Source organism: Copadichromis virginalis, linkage group LG3 (assembly GCF_057382275.1).
Source record: "Copadichromis virginalis isolate Kocher_CV1m ecotype Utaka linkage group LG3, C_Virginalis_male_GT1.1, whole genome shotgun sequence".
In the NCBI taxonomy this organism is placed as follows: domain Eukaryota; kingdom Metazoa; phylum Chordata; class Actinopteri; order Cichliformes; family Cichlidae; genus Copadichromis; species Copadichromis virginalis.
In genome coordinates this window covers 64,001,368-64,016,624 of record NC_140620.1, presented here as the reverse complement: position 1 = coordinate 64,016,624, position 15,257 = coordinate 64,001,368, and the positions used below count along the sequence as shown (strand labels likewise).

Genomic DNA, 15,257 nt, shown 5'->3' with positions numbered 1-15,257 from the left:
TAGAAGTACTTTTATTGCACGATGTTCATTCACTCATGAGCTGCTGCAACATGAATCAAATGGCTGAACTGCCACCTTGGCGTGCAGTCAAGTTCTACAGTCTGCTAATGATCTAATAATAAGTATTAATATTCCTCACTCACCTTACTAAATGTTTGTGAACACAGCCAGAAACATTTGCATCACAAACACAGACTAGTGTTTATTAGCAGAAGCTTTTGGGTGGTTGCTCTCAAACCTGTGTACAAGTTGAAGCATTAATGGTCCCTTCACTGATTTCCAGGTATCCAATGTCAGGGCTAACAGATGGATTCAGACGCAGGCAGCGTTCTGGCAAGCAAAGGGTTGACAATTTATTAACACAGAAGGGAAACCACAGTGATGTGTATATACAGTGAATGGGGCAGGGCTTCAGGGCTCCAGGGGAAGGAATCCACACTCGCTCCCCACTCGGCCCAAACTCCGCCACTCCTCTTCTTACGCACACTCGCTTCTCCACAGCCACTCTCGCTCCAATTTCCACTTATGTTGACACACACAGGGATCACAGGTCAGGGTCCGCCACCAGTTCTGGGGAGATCTAAACACAAAGAGTCCAATTAGATCAATACGCCACACAACACTGAGAGAGTTTGTCTTAGGAGAGCTGAGAGCACGAACATGGGAGGTTCAACGTTCCAGTGCCGAATACTCCGTGCCGCAGCGTTAAATAGGCAAGGGGGACGCCGCCTGATCAGCAACAGGTGTAGAAATCACCGCAGATACGTGGGCCAAGGGTGAGAGCCCACAATGAGCTCCACCCAGGGAAGCAGGAGAGAAAACAAAACAAACCTGTGGCCAACATGAGCGAGCCGGAGAGGCACAGGGACCATGACAGCCAATACCAAGTGCACAAGTTCACCCCAGATGGTTCCTCTTCTCTGTAACTTGGAGGATGTGGAGTAGGCTGTATTTTAATCAAAGACATATCAATCAATCAATCAATCAATCAATAACCATGTCTAAAAACAACACAGGTTGACCAAAGTGCTGTACACAGTAAAAGAAAAAGTAGAAACAAATACACACAATGAACAAAACAAAAAATAATCCCAAATTTCGTTTTTTTCCTGAAGGGGTCAAACACTTTTATGCAAGAATGACAGCGAGGTGAAAAACCTTCACCCGCAAGAAAACTCGAGCTGTGACTCATAGTACGAACACACACCTCACAGTAACACACTTTGTTTAATGTGAACTTTTTGCCAAGCTAGCTAATCCTGACCAACACACCAGACACAGAAGATAAAGGAACGATGTTTTACTGTTAGAGACAGAAAGGTTAAAACATTTTGGCAGAGGGCTAAAAGGGGCTAAAATTACCCAAAAAGAAATTCCATTTGACCAAAAACACTTAATTTTAAAAAAATTAAGTATATAGTTATGAGGGCAGCACGGTGGCACGGTGGTTAGCACTGTTGCCGCACAGCAAGAAGGTCCTGAGTTCAATTCCAACATCAGGCCGGGGTCTTTCTGTGTGGAGTTTGCATGTTCTCCCCCGTGTTTGCGTGGGTTCCCTCTGGGTACTCCGGCTTCCTCCCACCGTCCAAAGACATGCAGCTTGAGGGGATAGGTTAATTGGAAAATCCAAATTGCCATTGTGTGAATGTGCGAGTGAATGTGAGTGCGACTGGTTGTCTGTCCCTGTGTGTTGGCCCTGCGACAGACTGGCGACCTGTCCAGGGTGTACCCCGCCTCTCGCCCTATGACAGCTGGGATAGGCTCCAGCGCCCCCCGCGACCCTGAAAAGGATAAGCGGAAGCGAATGGATGGATGGGATGGATATAGTTATGAATAATGAACAAATAATTAACAAACTGGGGTTTATAAATCGTGTAACACATCCTTATGGTAAGAAATTTTACCTTAATGCGTTACATGTGTTAGAAGTCAATGTATCTTTAACAATATACTCCTTATTTTATATCTCCTGATCCTTCACAGAGCTGCATGAACCTGTTGTTGATGTCAGAGAGTCAAACTCTGCTGAAGAGTGGGTTGTTTCCTGTTCAGCCACTGGTCGACCTGCTCCCACTGTAACACTCTCACAACAACACCTCAGCTTCTCACAGTACAACACTGTCAGTGTGTCCAACACCAACGCTACATTCACTGTCACCACTACAGCTGTGCTCTCAGGTTCACGTAAACACAGCACACAGGTGGGATGTGCAGCACGAGTGCTCTCTGCTCCTCACAGAGAGGTGATGGAGACGATTCCTGAGGTCCAGCAGACGTCAGATTATCAGTGATGGTGAGAAACTGAGATGCAATAACAATGCATTGTGCTAGTATGCATTTTCTCTTTGATCAATAATTGATGTATTCATTTTGATCAGTGTCACATTTTTCCTGCTTTTTCAAGTTTCCTCCTGGATCATTGTATTAGCTGCAGTATTGGTGATGATGGTCTTTGTCAGTGTTGCTGCTCTGCAGTAGGCTACTCTTTAAAGAAAAAGACCAGATAACTTTCATTTTTCATTTCTTGTCATTTTTTTCTACACCAAAATCTATCCAATAATATCTGCATAACATTTTCTACTTGTGATTTAGTTATTAATTCTTTGCTTCATGATTCAATCGGTCTTTGTCTAGTATTAAATTTTATGTTTCCCATTTAATCCCACTGGCTTTAAAGTGTTTCACCAGATTTTTACGAAGTATTTCCAGTCTTTTGTTGTCTCTGTCCCAAATGTTCTGAAATGTGTTGCATGTATTAAAAGAAGTTGGACCAAAAAATGTACTATGTACTTATAAACTTACATTTATGAAAGCTGAACAAACACTGATATACTTGACTTTTGTAACAGTGAAAAGGCGATCTGTTTTTATTGATAAATATATATGTTTGCATTACTGTTATTTAGATTGCCATGTTAGAACGTAGCAAACAACATTGTTTGTTCCTCTATGGTTTCTTTATTTTTACAAATCTAAATGTTTTTTGTCAAAAGATTAATAATTTCATATTGAGGTCAGATGGTCAGCAGTTTTGATGTTTTTGCAGAGATTTTATTTTTTGCAAAATAGCACAAGTAAACATTAAAAGTAGTTCCTAAATCAAGGCATTTATTATTAAGGCGGCCATTATTATGGCCCTGTGTGGAAAAAGTGATTGCCCCCTAAACCTAATAACTGGTTGGGCCACCCTGAGTAGAAACATCTGCAATAAAGCGTTTGGGATAACTGGCAATGAGTCCTTTACGAGGTGCTGGAAGAATTTCTGCCCACTCATCTTTGCAAAATTGTTGTAATTCAGCCACACTGGAGGGTTTTTGAGTATGAACCACCTTTCCAAGGTCTCAGCTCCTCAATCAGATTCACGTATGAACTTTGGCTAAGCCATTCCAAAGTCTTTCTTTTGTTTTACTTAAGCTGCTTAGAGGTGGACTTGTTGGTGTGCTTTGGATCAAGTGCACTTCAGCTTGTGGTCGTGAACAGATGGCCAGACATTCTCCTTCAGGATCCCAGAAACTGGATTCTGTTCATCTTGACGTTGCATCTCCAGACTGAGAGATCTCAATTACTTTGTTTCTTATTTGCTTCTGAATTTCCTTGGATTGCGCCATGATGTGTAGTTTTTGAGGATCTTTTGGTCTACTCTACTTTGTCAGACAGGTCCTGTTAGGTTTGTAGCATAAACCTATTCGCTGGAACGTTAAGACAATATAATTACACTGCTAAGCAAGACACAAATAGGCAAAGTTCTTCATGTTACTCGTGCACGGGAGAGAACCGGACAACCGCTTGACTCCAGTTGGTCTCGTCCGTCCTCCTGTAACACTGCCCTTTTATTGAGGTTACATGAATATGCATAGGTTCATTAACATACGACGTCTACATACAAACAAAGAGTACCTTGCCTGTGTGTGTGTGTGTGTGTGTGTGTGTGTGTGTGTGTGTGTGTGTGTGTGTGTGTGTGTGTGTGTGTGTTTCTGATCAAAGGGTCAAACATCCTTGGTCAGGAAGAGGGTAGCCTCCCCCTCACCCTAGATGGTTCATCCTAGATAACACGGTGAGGAAGTCCTGCAGTTCATCTAAACAAAGAGCACTTAGACTAGAACAGACGCAACTACGTTAATCCTACCATAAAACAATAAGACACGGTATGACCTCTCATGCTCCCAAAGTGCTGTCTAATACACACAAAGTTTGCAGACTATCAAGGATCAAAACCTCTACCAATCTACAACTAATTACAAAACTCTAAGCATATATAAGTAAATATTTCTAAGCATAAATGACAATCAACAATACAAATCTAACAGGTCCTGTTTAAGTGATTGATTCAGCACAGGTTTGGCAGTAATCGGGCCTGGCTATGACTATGGAAAAATTGTATATTTTCTATTGATAAATGCAAATATTTTATGTCTGTTATGTGCATTGCCGTGTGGAGAATATAAGGAAAACAATTGTGTGGTTTACCTTGTTTCTTCCTCTTAGATTTCTTGATTTTTTTTAAAAATTGCAATAACTTTATGTTAATTTCAGTGCACTTTCACATTTCTTTAAATTCAAACTACAGTCCTGTGAATAACTAGAAACACTTCTAGCAGCACAAATGTGAGCTAATTGTTTTCTGCTTGACTTTATCAGTCTCTCATATTGTTGTGGAGGAATGTTGGCCCACTCTTCATTACAACGTTGCTTCAGTTCTTTGAGGTTTGTGGGCATTTATTTAAGCACAGCTCTCTGAATGTCCCAGGTTGAGGTCTGGACTTTGCTTTTCAGCTATTCTGCTGTAGATTTGCTGCTGTGTTTGGGATCATTGTTCGACTGCAAGACCTAAACTTTACCTATTAAACAGTTAACTCTGTATTTTACACTTTATGTGAATATTGTTGCAGATTTCAATTATTAATGTTTTTATAACTTTGTTCTTTCTTATATTTAATATTATACAATATTTATACTTCATGTCTCTGTCTTCTTTTGAACACTCCAGCACAGCATCACTATAACTTTGTCCTCACTGACAATAAAGCTGTTTTATATATTTCATTGCAAATGTTTCAAGCAATTTGTAGCTGTATCTTAAGATATTTTGTTAATAATATAGTATTTTATATTGTTTTTTTCCCCATATTTGAGAAATATTTAACATGTAAAAGTCTGTTTATGTACAATTTGGTGATATTAGCCCTGATTATTGGAGGAACTTGTACATGAAGCAGATTTCTGAGACTTCAGATTTGAAGGTTGTTGTCATATAATCTAAATCATGGCAGATTAACGTTCCCTACCTCTGTCCTACAACCACAGGACTCCTTTGCATTCAACTGATAGAAATTTCAAGCTCAGTGTTAATGAAGATTTCAAAGGCCTTAGTGCAGGGGTAGGGAACGTCTAAAACCTGCAGGGACACCGGCCCTCGAGGCCTGGAGTTCCCTACCGCTGCCTTAGTGTGAAAGGAATGAAGCTGTAGCGCCTCCCAGTGGTTGAAAAGAGGTACACAAGAGGTTTTGCAACCTGCTGTTTAATGAAGGTAATCAGCTGGGACAAAGGTACATTATGAGAATAATATCTCTGACAAACCTCTACCTCAATTAAAAGATGCATTTTGATTTACATGAATGCATTTCATCTTCTCTGCAAAGGCTACACAACCTTCTTTGCCATTTGAGTGTGTCCAGTCCAGCTGAAACCAGCTCATTACTGATGGCATGAAAACGATCTGTGAGGTAACATTTTTACTGTCATTCATTCCTGTTGAAAACTTGTCACGTGTTTGCTTAGGTTCTTCTCAGTAATCCTCCCGTATCCTGTGTAAAAACTACCCGAGCTTAAAGTATACAGACTGCCGGGAGGGGCGAGACGGGAATTTTCATTGCATATATATATATATTAAAATACAGATAGCAGCAGCCACGAAAACATAGGCAAGAGAGAGCATAGCAGTGTCGTAGATGTAGCCAAATAAGACAGATAAATTAAGATGGAAAATCCCCAAAACAAAACCCAATCTTTAGTGTGGGAGCATTTCCATGTCATTCCCAAAGGTGTAATTATTTTCAGCGACTGCAAACTGAACACAAACTTTTCATAACTGAGTTTGTTTCTTCAGTTGTATTTTGGTAATGCTGTTGTACAGCAGGGAAGCAAACACAAGTGCTAACGCTAACAACATCCAATCAGGATTTATTGGTTAGATCAAAGCTAACATCTGCATTACATGTGAGCACTACACATGTTATTTAACATATATAACGTATAAGATTTTTACATCTTTCTCTTTCCCTCGAGAAGAACTGCTAAAACTGTAGAAATAACATTACAGAAAAGCAGGACATGCTCAAGCAAAACATTATAGAAAGTCTGTCACGGTTCTGGCTCAGTTTGACCCAGTATTTTGAGTTGTCATGTTTTTGCAGGTTTAGTTTAGTTCCATGTGTCATTTTCTGTCTCTCTCTCTATGTCGAGTCTGCGTCTTAGTGTGATGGTTTCTTGTTCCTGTTTTATTGTGAAGGTCTGCGTCTCATGTGAGTGTGTTCAGTTTGACCTCTGTCTCGTCTTGGTGATTATTCCCAGCTGTGTCCACCACCTGTGTGTAATTCCCCTGTGTGTCTCTGTGTATTTAAGTCGTGTCCTCTGTCATTGTAGTTGCTGGTCTGTCTGTGTGTCTACCATGTCTCACCCGTGTGTTTGTGCTCTGTAGTTTAGTTGTTTCCAGTCTAGTTTAGTTCGTGCTCCATTTGCTGTTTGTCCATATTTATTTTTGTGTTCAATAAACCACCTTCACTTCTCCACTACTGCCTGCGATTGGATCCTCATTTATTATTTTCACACGGCTCTCCTCACCCGCCGTGACAGTACGGACCAGCCAGATATGGATCCAGCGGCAGTCACCCCACCTAGGGAGCTTCAGGAGGCCGTTATCGACTCTGCTTCTAAATTGATTTACCAGCTGTTAGAGCATGAGGGAGAAGCGTCTCTTTACACTGTGGAAGCCAGCCTACAACACCTTATTTCCAGTTACCCCTGGTTATTGGACTCACTGCGTCCGCTCGTACAGAATTTTGTTCTTCACGAGCTTCACCTACACCCCCCCGCCGCTACCGCTCGCCTGCTCATGCAGTGATATCATCAGTGACAAGTCAGGTGATAGAGGCTAATGCAAAATGGTGTTTCAGTGAGGCACAATTTATTATGACAATACATTTTTTTAAATACTCAGTATGAATTAAACAGGTTAAAGGTCAATGCTCTGTTGTAATATAAAGACAAAATGATTGACAGCAGCCCAGCAATATCAGTAAAACACAAATTAGCCACATGGTGCAATGTAAGGAGCTCTGTGATTGGTTAGGAAAGGACAGACTGGCCACCTCGATTTTTCTTCACTGCACATTGATCCATAGCTTTGCTCTGTAAAGGCTAACAAAGTGCTTTTGCTTTACAAAGACATTCAGCGTCGGTATTCACTCTTTTAAAATGCCACTGAACACTGGAGTGAAATGGAGCCCTGATCCTCAGAGTTTTATTGTTGCTAACATTTCTTATAGATAGCACAGATAGTGCCCCACTGCAGTAATCACTCATGTCTAGATATTCCTGTTAAAAAGGAGTTTTTCCTCCCCACTGTAACATGGCAAACATAGCAAACGGATAATCCAGCTGAAGCTTCAGACAGCCGTCAGACAGTGAAACACTGCCATCTGCTGGACGCGAGTAACACAGACGCTGAAGGAAAAGCACTCAGAAGGAAAAGCACGCACACTTGGAAGACTTGACCATTTGCACAAAATGAATGGCTGACACTGGACAGATGAGAGAATGTGGATGGTCACACCCTCGTGCATTAAAGAGGGCTTTCAGTTCATTGAAAACACAAAACCAAACACACAAAAGACACAATGAGACAGCTGATCAGTTTGCTTCACTAAATCATCGACACAAGCCGTGTTGTAGAGGGTACTGCAGCCGTGGCAGGTTATCATCTTAATGTGGCCCTGACACTCCATCGTACGCCACAAAGCTGTGAATAAATGAAAAGCAAAGAGGCATCATCACTAACATAATAACTGTAGAAGTTATCCCGCTGCATTACATTTATCAGGATATCGTAATAAATGTTCATCATATGTTGCTTTGACCCATCATTGTTGTCATTAATATCGCTACGTGACACTGGACACTTCCTGTCATTCATATGTCCTGACTTTGTGATCAGTGTAGCAGCTTGAAAATAACTGCTTGGTTAACAGCAGGTGTACAGGCAGGTGCTCTGATCAAATAACATGTTTGGCTAAAGAAACACAAAATAAAAACATGTAAATAGGAACACCCACATCTCTACTTCTTCTTCTATTTTCCATTTCACACTTACAAAAAAGTTCTCCTGCGTAGGTGTTGAGACAAATATATGTCAATTTAATACTTCAGACAGGCCCCAGAGCAGGTCTGAACAATTAGTCCACTTAAAATCAAAACTGCAATTTGAAACCATGCAATTAGCAATTTTGCAAAGAAAACTTGGCTAGGCTAAGCTAAGCTAACTGTTAGACAAAGTAGAGGAGTTGGAAGAGTAAAGGATTCTGGTTAACTCCAGTTCAACTTAACATTAAATTAAACTGACAAATATCATGTTTATATTCATATCTTAGGCTTCTGATGAGCTCTATCTTATAAATCTTTTAGACTCAGACGAGGTCGGCACAGGGACAGGCCTCGGGGGTCCAGGCCCACCCGGTGAAGTCCTTCTTCCCCAACATCTTCTGATGTACTTCATTTATACATTTTGGTAATGAAGTACTTAAACTACCACCTCACTGATTAGTTATTGCAGTGTGAGCTCAGTTCAATTAATCAGGTCACAGTAGTTTAGCACTTCTACAGCAATCATGCAACCAGCATGACTGAGGAGGACACTGGGTGGACGGGCTTTGCAGGTCAGACTTTGAAACTATCTTTTATTGTCATTACGCCAAAAGCAGTGAAATTATATGCGGTCCCATTCAGTGCAAATAAAGAATCTGTGTTTACTGACAGGACAAAGCACTGAACATGATTTCATCTGTTAACCTGGACAAATTCCAAAACAATTCCTTATTATTTCTTTTTCTTAAGTAAAACCAGTAAAAGCTTCTACTTCAAAAATATGGACTTAACACTGAGATCCTGATATTTTAGACCAGTTGAATTTAGATGATCTTTTTTAGTTCGTTCAGTTTGCTGGTTCTAACGACGACGGTCTTCATCAGTTTTAATGTCACTGTGACTCATATCTCTGCATGGCTGTTTTGTTCTGAGTGCACTGTGACAATGAAGTTAAGATCCGGTGATCAGCACAGCAGCCTGGGAGTGACTGCTTGGTTAACGACAAGGTTTACAAGACCTGATCAAATGTCACACTGGAAATATTTTGCAAGTGAAACAGCAAATGAAAAAATGTAAATATGTTAACTGGACCACCTACATTGTTTCGAGAGCAGGGGTGAACTAAAGAGTGCGACCCATCACTTCAGTTTCAGCATATAATTTCTATTTAACACTCAAAAAAATCTGTTGTACGAGTATTAAAAATATATTCACAAATGAAATTGACATGCCTGAGATGAAAACATTACTCATACAAGTTGTCAGGTAAAGTCTATAGCACTGTTACATCTAAATATGGACACTGAGCTGGGACGATGTCACAGATCTGAGCCTCTGCACCTTCACTATACGTTTGTGTATGTCAGGCCTGTCCTGTATCTCTCCACCACCTAATCCAACACACCACCAAATCCTGATCAGCTGATCATCTCTGCTCCTCTAATCACCTGAATATCCAAGTATCCGAAAGTGTCCATCGATCTGACAATACAATTGTAAAATCGATCACTGACCTGTGCCCTAATGTGTTCTGTGCACTTGTGAACACACTTCCTTATGGAGTACGTTTATTAAGGACACTCTTTCATTAGCACACAGGTTCAATAACACAACAAATAACCTCCAATAAACCTTTTAATAAACTGTCATTGGAGGCTGATGTGTTCTCTCTTGGCTTGTTTTCTTGTTGTGTGCCACACAGAAAATAAATGCATGGTGTCTTAACTCACTGATACGGGGATATCAATGAGCACAGAGTCCAGCCAACGATGGCACAAAGTCAAACCTCCTTCAAGGAAACTGGAGAGTCCAACACTGGCATTGAGGCTACCCCAACAATATCAATATGGTGTAACTTCCTGCTCTAACTCAGGCTCCTTCCCCACAAGAAAGATGATATTTTATGTACTCGAAGTCAGACCTGGAATCTGCGGGTCAGACTTCCTGGGCCCCCGACCCCTGACCTCTGAGATTTTCATGTCTTGTATTTTATAATATTTATCTTTTGTTCTCCTGCCAAAATTGTAAACACTGTCATCATGCCATATTGCACTGTTGTTCGATCAGCTTCATTAAATATACTTTTATATATACTTTTATCCTTTGTTTTGTTATACATCCATTTAAACCCTCATATGAAATTATTACAACCAACTGGTAGTAAAACAAAAATAAAAAGATTGTTCAACATTTTAACTGCAAATGGTCAAAACACTCACTTTATTTGCCAAAAATTATACTTAAAAAGGGGAAAAAGAAGTGTTAATAGTTTATTTGAAAGGTCAAAATATACCAACACATCTTTTTATTTTAAATCTATTTGTTTGTGCATTAATTTTTTTTCTAAAGCCAGATGTGGAAAAACAGGCTGCATCTACATGCAGGTTCTTGTGGTCAGTGGTCATCATATTTGCATTATCTTTCTGAGTCACAAGCAGGGAAGTGTTAAAGTTTCCTAGAAGTGGTGGGCCAGTGATGTAGGTGTGGATGCAAAGGATTATTTGAGGTGGTGCTGATCAGAAGTATAAAAATCAAAGTGTCCAGATCCAAACACACTTTGTTCCTCTGTGACAGAAGTGAACTAGAACTCACAGCAGCATCTGAACTGCAGAAGAGATCTCTGCTCATCTCCGTCTGCATTCCTCTTTTGGTAAGAACTTATTATGTATCATTTAAAATGATTTTCCTTTTAAAGCTGGGCAGCAGGCTCACGTTGAACATCTCCATAAACTGTCATAATTCTGCTGCTACACTAAACACTGCATTCGGTGAGCACACTAAACTTACGTAAGCTGTATATTTGCACGGTGAGAGACCTGTTTTTGCTGATTTGTGTTCAAATACAACAAGATCTTATTTAAACTGACTGTCAGATGTTGCCTATCCAGTTATGTAATGAACCCACTATATACATTAACCACAGACCCTTCACCACATCTTCATCACCTGCTGTTCCAGACAACCAACTTATACCTGAACCACTGCAGGTTAATCATCATCATTAGTAAAGGAAAAAAAGGTGAGTGTCTTATTATTTTTATTTTGCAGTGTGTCATTGTTACTACAGAGCACACTGAAACATATGACAGGAAAGAATAACTGAGTGCAGAAAGGCTTTTATATTAAATCGGATTTAAACTTTGTTCTTAATGAACCGGATCTATTATGACCTGGACTTTTATCTATAAAATGGGCTTGTGAAACCCAGAGGAAAACTCTCTCAATATATCTGTAGATATAAATATATATTTATCCAAATCACATCAAGTAAAAAAGGCAAAATGACAAAATTAAAAAAAAAAAGAAAAAAGTATAAATGAAAACACAAAATTTTAAGGCAAAAACAAATATCTTGATGTCTTAATACGATGAATATAAAATATAAAGTAATACAACAAGGTTAAATATCTAAACATTTAAACTACTTCAGCTTTTCAAAGCTTCTTTTTCCAGTTGAAAATGACATCATCACGCCTGAATCTGCTTCCAGGAGCCGTCCAGATCAGGCTTGTTCAGGATATTTAGAAATCGTCCTAACAGTTGAAAAATAAAAAATAAACAGAGAACAAAGTAATATATATGATTAGAAATAAATAAAAAAGAAAACTATAAATAAAACGACTTCTTTCATTTAAAGAAAAAGGTCTATCAGTCCTCTTGTCGTGTGTGTTTGCAGCTCACAAAGACGACTTACTGAGCTGCAGGATCCAAAAGGATGTATCTGCCAAATTCTTAATGTGGAAAAATGTCCATGTGTTTTCTTCTCCAGGAGACGATGAAGACACTGTTTGTCTGCACGATGCTCGTGCTGCTCTTTGCTTCCGGATTTTCCAAAGTGAACAATTTTCAACCAAGCGAGCACCGACCTGAAGAAACACCTTATGAAAAGTTTAGAAGACAGCATGTAGATGCTAAGATGACTGAAAAGCTGTGTAACACAGAAATATCAAATAGGAATATCTACAAACTTGACAACAGTTGTAAGGAAACCAACACATTCATCCTCAGCATTCCAGCAAAGGTCAAATCCATTTGTAGAGGTGATGGGAGGTACGATGAAAATAGCGGCATGACGTATAGTACCGCAACGTTTCGCATAATTAAATGTAAGCTAAAGCATCAGGGAGCCAGGAAACCCAGCTGCCAGTATGAAGGCAGGCTTCTCACTAACAGGATCATTGTCGTGAAATGTGAAGGGAAGTTACCTGTGCACTTCGATCGGGACCTTCTACCCTCTGAGAGCAACGATGGCGAGCAACTGTGAGGAAAGAGTGGTGTGGAGGGGGGCGTGGTCTGCGATGCTGCTGCAGGTGAGATGGATGTACCTGCGCTGCATTTGCTATCACGCCTCGCCAACTTAAAAGGCTTTGTGCTGTCTGAGTTGTTGGTGTTGTGGATGTGTTGGCTGGCAGTCCACAGACAGACTGATTTACACAACTGTGGAAAAAATAAAATTAATAAATAAAATAAATTGGAAAACATAGATGTGTCATTATTTCATATAGATTTCAAATAACATACCATTTGATGTCAACATGTTTTAGTTGCATTTGCAGTGCTCGTGCTGTTATATTCTTATGATTCTGTTCATTTTATGAGTGTATCCTTCAGCCTTGCTTCACATATTTACTGCTGCTTGATCAGCTTTAGTCCTGCTAGCATCAGCACAGGTAGAAACAGATCACACATCAGAGAATCGGCCGTGCATCTAAATGCAAATGGAAACTAAAAATGAAAACATAGATAACTGAGCTGAACTTCATAGATCTGAAAGTTGACCAATGCATACATAGTGCTAAAAATCAGGTATCGGGAAAACACATTATTTTATATTATGCTGAAGTCAATTGTTATCCTTTTTTAAAACTATATCATATAATAAAGTCTGTTTTGAAGTTTACTATGGCAAAAAAAAATATTTTAAGGCTCTTCAGATATACTGTAACTTCATAGGTATGAACCATCAAAGCATTTTCATCATGAATATAAAACTTCATTAGGTAGATCTGTTCAAATACTCATTAATGCAAATATCTGATCAGCCAATCACATGGCAGCAACTCAATGCAGGTGTAAAAGGTGAGGTCTAAAAAGAACCTTTAAGAAAATATGAATCATCTTAATCAGTCTTTAATTATGAAGCAATGGCCTAACTCCCTCTGACAAACAGACCTGTGGCAAAATTTATAAACCACTTTTGACTTTTTCCAAGGTGAACATTGTCTGGCAGCAGGTGCCCTTCCCCTCCCAGATCACGGTTCATATCTGATTTTCAGCTCTAAAGTTTATTTTTCTCTTCATAACAACTGTGCAAAGGATGATTTCTGAGGATGATGACTCATTTAAAATGCTTGGATGCTGACAATTATGCAGAGTCAGGCATGGAAAGGCTGCTCTTTGTGACAGGTGGGTGCTGTCATACATGGGTGTAGCTGCCAGCTGTCCTCGAGGCTTCACCTCTGCTAAACGTGTGTCTCTGAACTTGACCTGGTCTCATAAACTCTCCTGTGATTTTTATTTTGCATCCTTGGTTATTCAAATGAATGATTAATATATTAATATGAATCTATACAGATTTGTCCACACTGGATATGACAGTAAGAGTTAGTAAAGCTCTGTTAACGTGTCCCTCTACAGCCTGTTGTTTCTTCGTTTCACCAGTGAAACTGAATTAAAAACAAAACATAGATGACATATTGTCACCTAGGCAACCACCAAGCTCCCAGTGCCTACAGACATTCACTAAAACATGCTGGTCATTGGATCGTTTGAATAAATACCTTTAACTAAATATCAATGTTTTCGACATGTCTTAGTTTACATTATTACACAGTTATTATGAGAGAGCATGTCTAATATTTTTCCACTAAACAGTCGTCTTCTCCTTTGGTTTGTTTGTAACAACCATTTATAAAAACTTGTGTTTTGCTTTTGTTTTATTTTTAACTGCAATTCTGGTCGAGTAGCTTTTATAGTGTTAATTCAACATATACTACAAAATAAAATGACTTTTTTTAAAGTACATTTGTGGACATTTTATTTTCAAACTATCCAATCACAGAATCAAATGCACAAAGCCTGTGATGTCATCAAAGGCACAAAGCTTGTGATGTCATCACATTCTGTCATTGGAAGGAGAAATTCAGTCAACTGTAGCAACTCTTTGGTGGCAGAACTACAAAACAACCTGTTTGTTAAAACCAAGATAAGGAAGACACAGAGACGCAGAAGCAGACGCAGACGCAGAAGCAGACGCTGAAGCAGACGCATATAAAATGGCAGAAGCACAGATGGAAGTGGTCGTGAGCCCAAATATAACAGTTTTGCAAAGATCGGAAAATGACCTCATAAAAGCCCAAACACCAAATCCTGAAACACGTCCTCTGGCACAAGTTCAAACAGAAGTGGTCGTGAAAGGCAAGAAAAAAAGGGGGCAAAAACAGAAAAGAGTGGCTGAAGAACCCAGACGACCGATTACTCGGGCGTATGCTCGGGCTCTTCTAGAAGCCCAAAACAACGTGGCTGATGGAAGCAACCTGAGAAATGAAGAAGTGTCAGGAAACCCTGAAGGAACCTCTGAAAGGGAAAACCCTGAATCCCTCCCTATGTCAGAACCAAAGGACGACGTGAATATGGAGACAGAGGCAAACATGAATAACGCCAGTGGACAAAACCCTGGGCCAAATGGAGGGACGTGGCAACATCAGCCAAATCCCAGATTTATACCCCATCATGGCAGAGTCCAGTATGATTCATGTTGTGAGATTGCTGCTCTCAGGCATCAACTACAAGCTTCCCAAAACCACCAGAACGAGCTTTACTGGAAACTGGTAGCTGCTAATAAGAGGGCTTCTTATTACCAGTCTAAGGTGACCAAACTTCATGCACAGATGATCGCC

The 15,257-nt window shown here is 39.8% G+C and overlaps 1 long non-coding RNA gene across 1 annotated transcript; it reads left to right on the top strand.

Moving 5' to 3' along the window:
* Positions 1-1,847: 1,847 nt before the first annotated feature.
* LOC146716592 (uncharacterized) lies at positions 1,848-5,050 on the top strand. Its single transcript, XR_014919187.1, has 2 exons — positions 1,848-3,657; positions 4,308-5,050. It is a non-coding gene; the product is annotated as an uncharacterized LOC146716592 (long non-coding RNA).
* Positions 5,051-15,257: the final 10,207 nt, after the last annotated feature.